The following is a 6,538-nucleotide window of genomic DNA, read 5'->3' on the forward strand; positions in this document are numbered from 1 at the left end:
CGGCCGTCCTCACCGAGTGCCTACATTTACCCGGTTTATAGGGAACTATTATTGTAATCGGACCCAGCCAAGCTAAATCGATCTCCATGGGACGGTTTACGAGATTTACTTGAAAAGTAACCGTTTTTGTCGACTTGACGCCTCTATTCGCCTTGCAACAAATCCGCGAGATGCGAGTGCGTTGTGGCTTTCGGTCGATTATTAATTTTATTGAATTGTTGCATGGTGAGTTTGTAGTGGCGATTACGGTGTTTCTACATCATAACATGGAATAAAATGATTGATAATAAAAATAATAATAGGTATAATATTAGAAGTGGAGAAAACGCGCGCTCAGATCTCTGCTGCGCCAAACATGTTTGCTGTAACTGCATTAAAAACACCTTTGATTATTTTAACTTGTCTGTTCAATTGCGCACTGAGCTCAAATTTAGTGTTTTTTAGAAACCTAAATTGTTATATTTCTGTCTATTTGACTTCATTTTAAAGTTGTATGCAATATAAAGCGGATATGCTTAGCGCGGCTTCCACCTGTGATACTGTACGCCTGTACAGTCGCCATCAGATATATCGGAGCGGCCAACGTGCTCACAAATATCTTAACACGCCTCTATTGTCAAGGTGTGTGTACAATTTTTGAGCACCTCGGCCGCTCCGATATATCTGATTGCGACTGTACAGTGTACACTGGCGTTCAAAAGTGCATGGAGATGTTTCAATCGTAATATTAAGGCATTACGGCCGACATCTATCCATGCACTTTTGAACGACACTGTACATACCACCAGCAACATTCTTAACTGTCCATAAATGGACTTTATGCCTTTTGTAATAAGGTTTATTAACTGTCAGTAAACAGTGTGGTAGGTGGGCCATTTTATTTAAAGTTGTCCTCTAGACTTTTTATTCAAAATTGGGATTTTTTATGTTATTTCTACTCAGAATCACGAGCTCTTTCTATCCTAATAGGAGAAAAAAAGTGTCCCAAGGTTTTTTCCTCATTCCGTTACCATTTTGTCATAGACTTTGTATGGCGGTTGCAGAATGGAAAGATCGAAAAATGTATGGAACTCTTTGGACACTTTTTTTCTCCTATTAGGATAGAAAGAGCTCATGATTCTGAGTAGAAATATCATAAAAAAGGGTCTCTATTTTTTCCCAAATAGTTTTAAGTCATAATGTATTGTTTGTCCGAATTTTCGTTAGTCATAATTGGTTTTTCTCAGAAACGCGTAACTTTTCAGGATTGCCATAAAACAAACCTAACCCATCTACAGCATAACCTTACGAAAATCCTGAAAAGTTAACGGTTTCAGTTTTATGACTAACGATAATTTGGCAAACAATACATTATGACTTAAAACTTTACGGGAAACAAAGGGACCCCCATAAAAAAACCCCAATTTTGAAAAAAAAAGTGTGGGGGACAACTTTAAATAAAATGAGCCAGGTGAATTTTAATACATGGTCTAGCTTGGCTGCGACGACCTAACTTAAGTAGGTACTTAGTACTAAGGTATACTGTAGCTCTCTAGCTCTGCAGTTGTTAAGTTTTGCTAGCTGAGCGTTCACGTTGTTGACTCTTCCATTTAGGCCCCCCCCCCCCCACATCTGGCGTCTTTCGAGCGTCGGCAATTCTATGGCCGCTGCTCGACGCAACGTCGACGCAGCGTCGACGCAACTGCGCAGTGACGTCATTTTCCATAGCGCTGACCAGACGCCGACAGACGCCGACGCTCGAAAGATGCCAGATGTGGGGGGCCCTTAGGGTTACCAGATGTCAGGAATAATCCTGACATGTCAAGAATTTTGGCCGTTTGTCAGGAATCCGGCCGGAATACGAAAATGTCAGGAATTTTAGTGAATCAACAGACTTTTCTATTATGTATATATGTATATTTGAATAATGTACCTAAAAAGGTACATTATTTAAATTTCAATACATATCAAATTTAAACAATGTATCAAGCATACAAAGATGAGCGTCAGGAAAAATATTCGCAAATCGGGAATTTTGTCAGGAAATTCCAAATTTGGATCTGGTAACCCTACTTCCATTCGTTTCGGCATTGGTACTGGAGTACTTCGTACGTTCGACGTGTGGCCTCTCTGTCGCACTTGTAAATTCGTACGTAAGTGTGACTGGGAGGCAACACGTCGAACGTGGTTCGCGGTAGGCCCTCTGTTTTAGTATATTGTATATGCGTGGCGTTACACTGGGTATGACCACGAAAACTTAAATGTATAAACTACAAGTTAATTAGCTTACTTACTTACTCCTCTGGCTAAGCGCTGGTGGCCTAGCGGTAAGAGCGTGCGACTTTCAATCCGGAGGTCGCGGGTTCAAACCCCAGCTCGCACCAATGAGTTTTTCGGAACTTATGTACGAAATATCATTTGATATTTACTAGTCTCTTTTCGGGGAAGGAAATCATCGTCAGGACCGGACTAATCCCAATAAGGCCTATTTTACCCTCTGGGTTGGAAGGTCAGACGGCAGTCGCTTTCGTAAAGACTAGTGCCTACGCCAATTCTTGGGATTAGTTGCTAGCGGTTCGCTAGTTAATTAGCTAATAATCGTCTAATTAGTTTCTTCAGGGGTCCGGTTCGTAAAATGAAACGACCATCGCGGTCCGGTTCTCCTTTATTTTATAAAATAAGAAAAAACATAAAATACTTCGGCGGTCCGCCATTTGGTGACCCCTGGTCTAATTAATGTCATTTTGATTTACGTATTCGTAAGAAAGGGATAAAACATAAAAACATTCTATTCTATTCTATTCTAAATTAACCAATTGAGGCTTTAAAGTTTAATGAAGGCCTTAGAACCCATCTTTGTTCATTGTGCACTCAGAGGCGTAGCTAGAGGATATGGCGCCCGGGGCAGGCACCGAATTTGCGCCCCTCCCTCCCTCCTAACGAAAGGTCTTGTGCATTTTGGCGCCCCCCCGTTGGACGGCGCCCGGGGCACGTGCCCCCTCCAACCCCCCCCTAGTTACGCCACTGTGTGCACTGACTTTGATGTGACAAAGTATGGAAGTTTAACAATAAATGTAATTTTCGTAGAATTGCTGTCCCAAATCTGTGCAAAGTTAGCGTGGTCCGACTCTAGCTTGTAAAACTTGAGCCCTTATTTCTGAAAAAGCCGTTACGTTTGTCTCTGAGGGCCTACCGCGAACCACGTTCGACGTGTTACCTCCCTGTCACACTTACGTACGAATTCACAAGTGCGACACAGAGGCAACACTTCGAATGTAGTTCGCGGTAGGCCCTTAGAATGGTCGTTAGCCAGTGTGTTAGCCACATCTCTTGCATACTCCAATACCGAGACTGATGATGTTGTAGCTTTTAACCACGGCTGTCCCTTTCTGTCCGGCGTCGATCAGCTGCAAACGAAAGGGACGGCAAGCGTGCGATCTACAAAGCAATATGTGCCAACTGCCTATGATCGCCGTAACCTTTCGACTTGGTTACGGTATGTAACCTATATCGGCATTTTTAGGAAAAAGTACCATTTATTGTTTTTGAAAAACTATCCATTTTGGGTTCTTTTCTACTCAGAATCACGCGGACTATCGATTGAAAAAGGAAAAAAGGGTCCAAAAAAAAACAGGATTTGGGGGATTTTCACATAGGTACAGTCGCCATCAGATATATCGGAGCGGCCGAGGTGTTCACAATATCTGAAGACGCACTCTAATGCCTTGACAATAGAGGCGTGCTCAGATATTTGTGAGCACCTTGGCCGCTCCGATGTATCTGATGGCGACTGTACGTTTTGTGTGGATCCTCGCAGTGACACCTAAAATTTTTATGAAAATTTGGGGACACTATTTTTCTTTTTTCTTTTATTAATAGCCCTCGCGATTCTTAGTCCAAATAACCGGAAAGGTGATAGTTTTTCAAAAAAGAATTTAGATCGTACACTTTTTTCTAAAAACCCAATGTGTAAAGAATTTTTTAACGAGCTTTAAGAATTCGTCTAATTAATCCATATAGGTAGTGCAATACTAGGGTTCTAAAATCAAATTGAGGATTGTTTGACAGACCAAATATTTTTATTACCAAAAAAACTGGGAACGCTAAATGACGCTGGTTGCCATTTCAATTTGTAAACTTTTTAAATTTTGTGTCTTATTTGCAAGAAAAGGAACCGCATAAAGCTAATGATTAAACGATTTGAGCTTACGGTTTAAAAAATATAAATGACGCAGAAACGAGTGCAGGGAAGTGTCCTTTTCTTGCGGAATGCCACATTTTATTATAATATACTATTTTGTCAGCCTTCTTGTATATGTATTTATTTGGTCGTGACAAAATAAACTTCACAATTGTTTTGTACTATTTATTCTAAAAGAAACTTAAGTGTGTTTTATCTGTACCTCTAGTGTAATTCTGTGGCCCTAGTGAATAAGGGTACAAGTCTCAAGCAGCGCGAATGTAAAAGGGTGTAAGTCCCACGTAACACTTATGCCTTTTTACACCTAAGCTGTGCGAGACTTGCACCTAGGGTTTGCAATCCGGATCCGAAATGTATGAAATTATCCGCGGATCTTCCCATACATTTCGGATCCGTCGTTCAAACCCTACTTGCACCCTTTTTCACCAGGGCCACAGAATTTCATTCGGTAGCGTGACGTGACGTACGCGTTTTCGTTAAGTGTATGGGAAAGTAATTTTGTATGGGATTTTGAGTTTCAAAAATAGACATAAGCCCCCATTCGGCAGCTTTTTCAACGCGCGTTAAAAAAGCGTTTGAATGACACAAATGGATACAGGTGTATTTATTCACACGACAGCGGTGGCGCTTTTTATCAAACGTTGTTGGATTTTCGACTTTAAGCCTTAAATCGATAAATCGAATTTAGACATGCGGACAGATACAAACGCTTTTTTAACGTGCGTTGAAAAACCTGTCGTGCGAATGGGGGCTAACGCAAACGCGAACGCAAGTCTCGCTATCGAATATAATTGACACTAGCGGCCCGATTCGAACATTAAGATACGTCAGTTAATAGATCTAGAAACGATATGGATTAGATATGTCAGTGTCAAATGTGACGTTTCTTCAAACAAAAACGTCACTTTTGACACTGACACATCTAATCCATATCGTTTCTAGATCTATTAATTGACGTATGTTAAAGTTCGAATCGGGCAGTAGGGGTTCTGTTCTGTAATTTTGTTTTAGTTTTGTCACTTTGCCTAAATACTAGGTGGATTAAGGAAATGTAAAAATAATATAATAAAGAGAGAAATTTATTTTAATTGTAATAATATTGCGAAGCAAAAATGCTCATGTATATAAAGATGATGTAGTGTATAAAGTTCTAATATGTTAGAAATACAATACAAACATCTGAATTTTGGACTTTGATTTCTTATTCCTATACTATCATCAATAGGTATAGGTATTTAAATAAAAGTAAACAAAATCTACCCTCAAAGGGCTCCTTAAGCCAGTTGAGGGTAGATGAAAACACGACCAAATAATGTTAGGTTAAAGTCAGGCCGTTCAGTGACAGATCCAGGCGGTTTTGTATTTGGTCGGTTAACCAATAAATGTTATAACTACCCGAAAATGTACAGATTGTTTGTTTACTTTTATTTAAATACCTAAAGATACAGACTATAGTTTATACCTACATCTGTCCATTTCGATCCCTCCAGGTCTTCGATACCAACCCTATAATCGCAATTAAGCATCAATGCAATTTCAGTCTTAATTTATTAGCAACCGAGTTGATATTCCCTTTTATAGCTCTCTTTATTGTCTAGCCAATTTAATTAGGGTTATGTCTTAGTTAATTTATGAATAGGGGTCCCCTATTCTTGACGTTATCTTTAAGACGCCGTAAATTGTGGCTAGAATTCGTTGACCCGCCTCTATGTACTATTCATTAGCGAGTTTTAATTGCGTTTTTAGTCGTGGGTATTAAATTTTTGGTTAGGGTTTCAGACGACCGGACGGCGACCTATAGTTAGTTTTTTTTAGCACTAGAAAAAAGGTAAACAATCTTGACGTGTCTTTTAATTGAAAAACACATTTTAAAATATGTAACAATTATGAATCTAATACGATCATTAATATTCTTCTGCTTTCAGAAGTAATAGTTAGATTTTTAAAAAGTGTTTTTCAAGTAATAGACATGTCAAGATCGCTTACCTTCTTTCTAATGCAAAAAAACTAGTCACTAGTGGGTGGTGACCGTGCCTATGAAGCCGATGGTACTGGGTTCGAATCCCGGAAAGGGCATTTATTTGTGTGAGCACGGAGTATTAGTTCCTGAGTCATGGGCGACTTCTATGTTAGGTATTTAAGTATATAAGGTGCTACTTTATTAGTTGCAGATATTTTAACAGATGATACTTTACTTTAAAACAATTAACTTTAAATAGAAATTAAGAATATTTAATTATTATTTTTTTGTTTTAATTTACCGAACAAAAAATTAATTAATAATTTCGCCTAAAAATAATCACCATGTGCATTTAACTGACAAGACGTTTAACACTATCTGTCATGTCACTCATGTCA

The 6,538-nt window shown here is 39.1% G+C and overlaps 1 long non-coding RNA gene across 1 annotated transcript; it reads left to right on the forward strand.

Moving 5' to 3' along the window:
- Positions 1–3,160: 3,160 nt before the first annotated feature.
- Positions 3,161–5,364, forward strand: LOC134674412 (uncharacterized). Its single transcript, XR_010099604.1, has 2 exons — positions 3,161–4,406; positions 4,633–5,364. It is a non-coding gene; the product is annotated as an uncharacterized LOC134674412 (long non-coding RNA).
- The last annotated feature ends 1,174 nt before the right edge of the window (positions 5,365–6,538 follow it).

Source organism: Cydia fagiglandana, chromosome 20 (assembly GCF_963556715.1).
Source record: "Cydia fagiglandana chromosome 20, ilCydFagi1.1, whole genome shotgun sequence".
Lineage (NCBI taxonomy): Eukaryota > Metazoa > Arthropoda > Insecta > Lepidoptera > Tortricidae > Cydia > Cydia fagiglandana.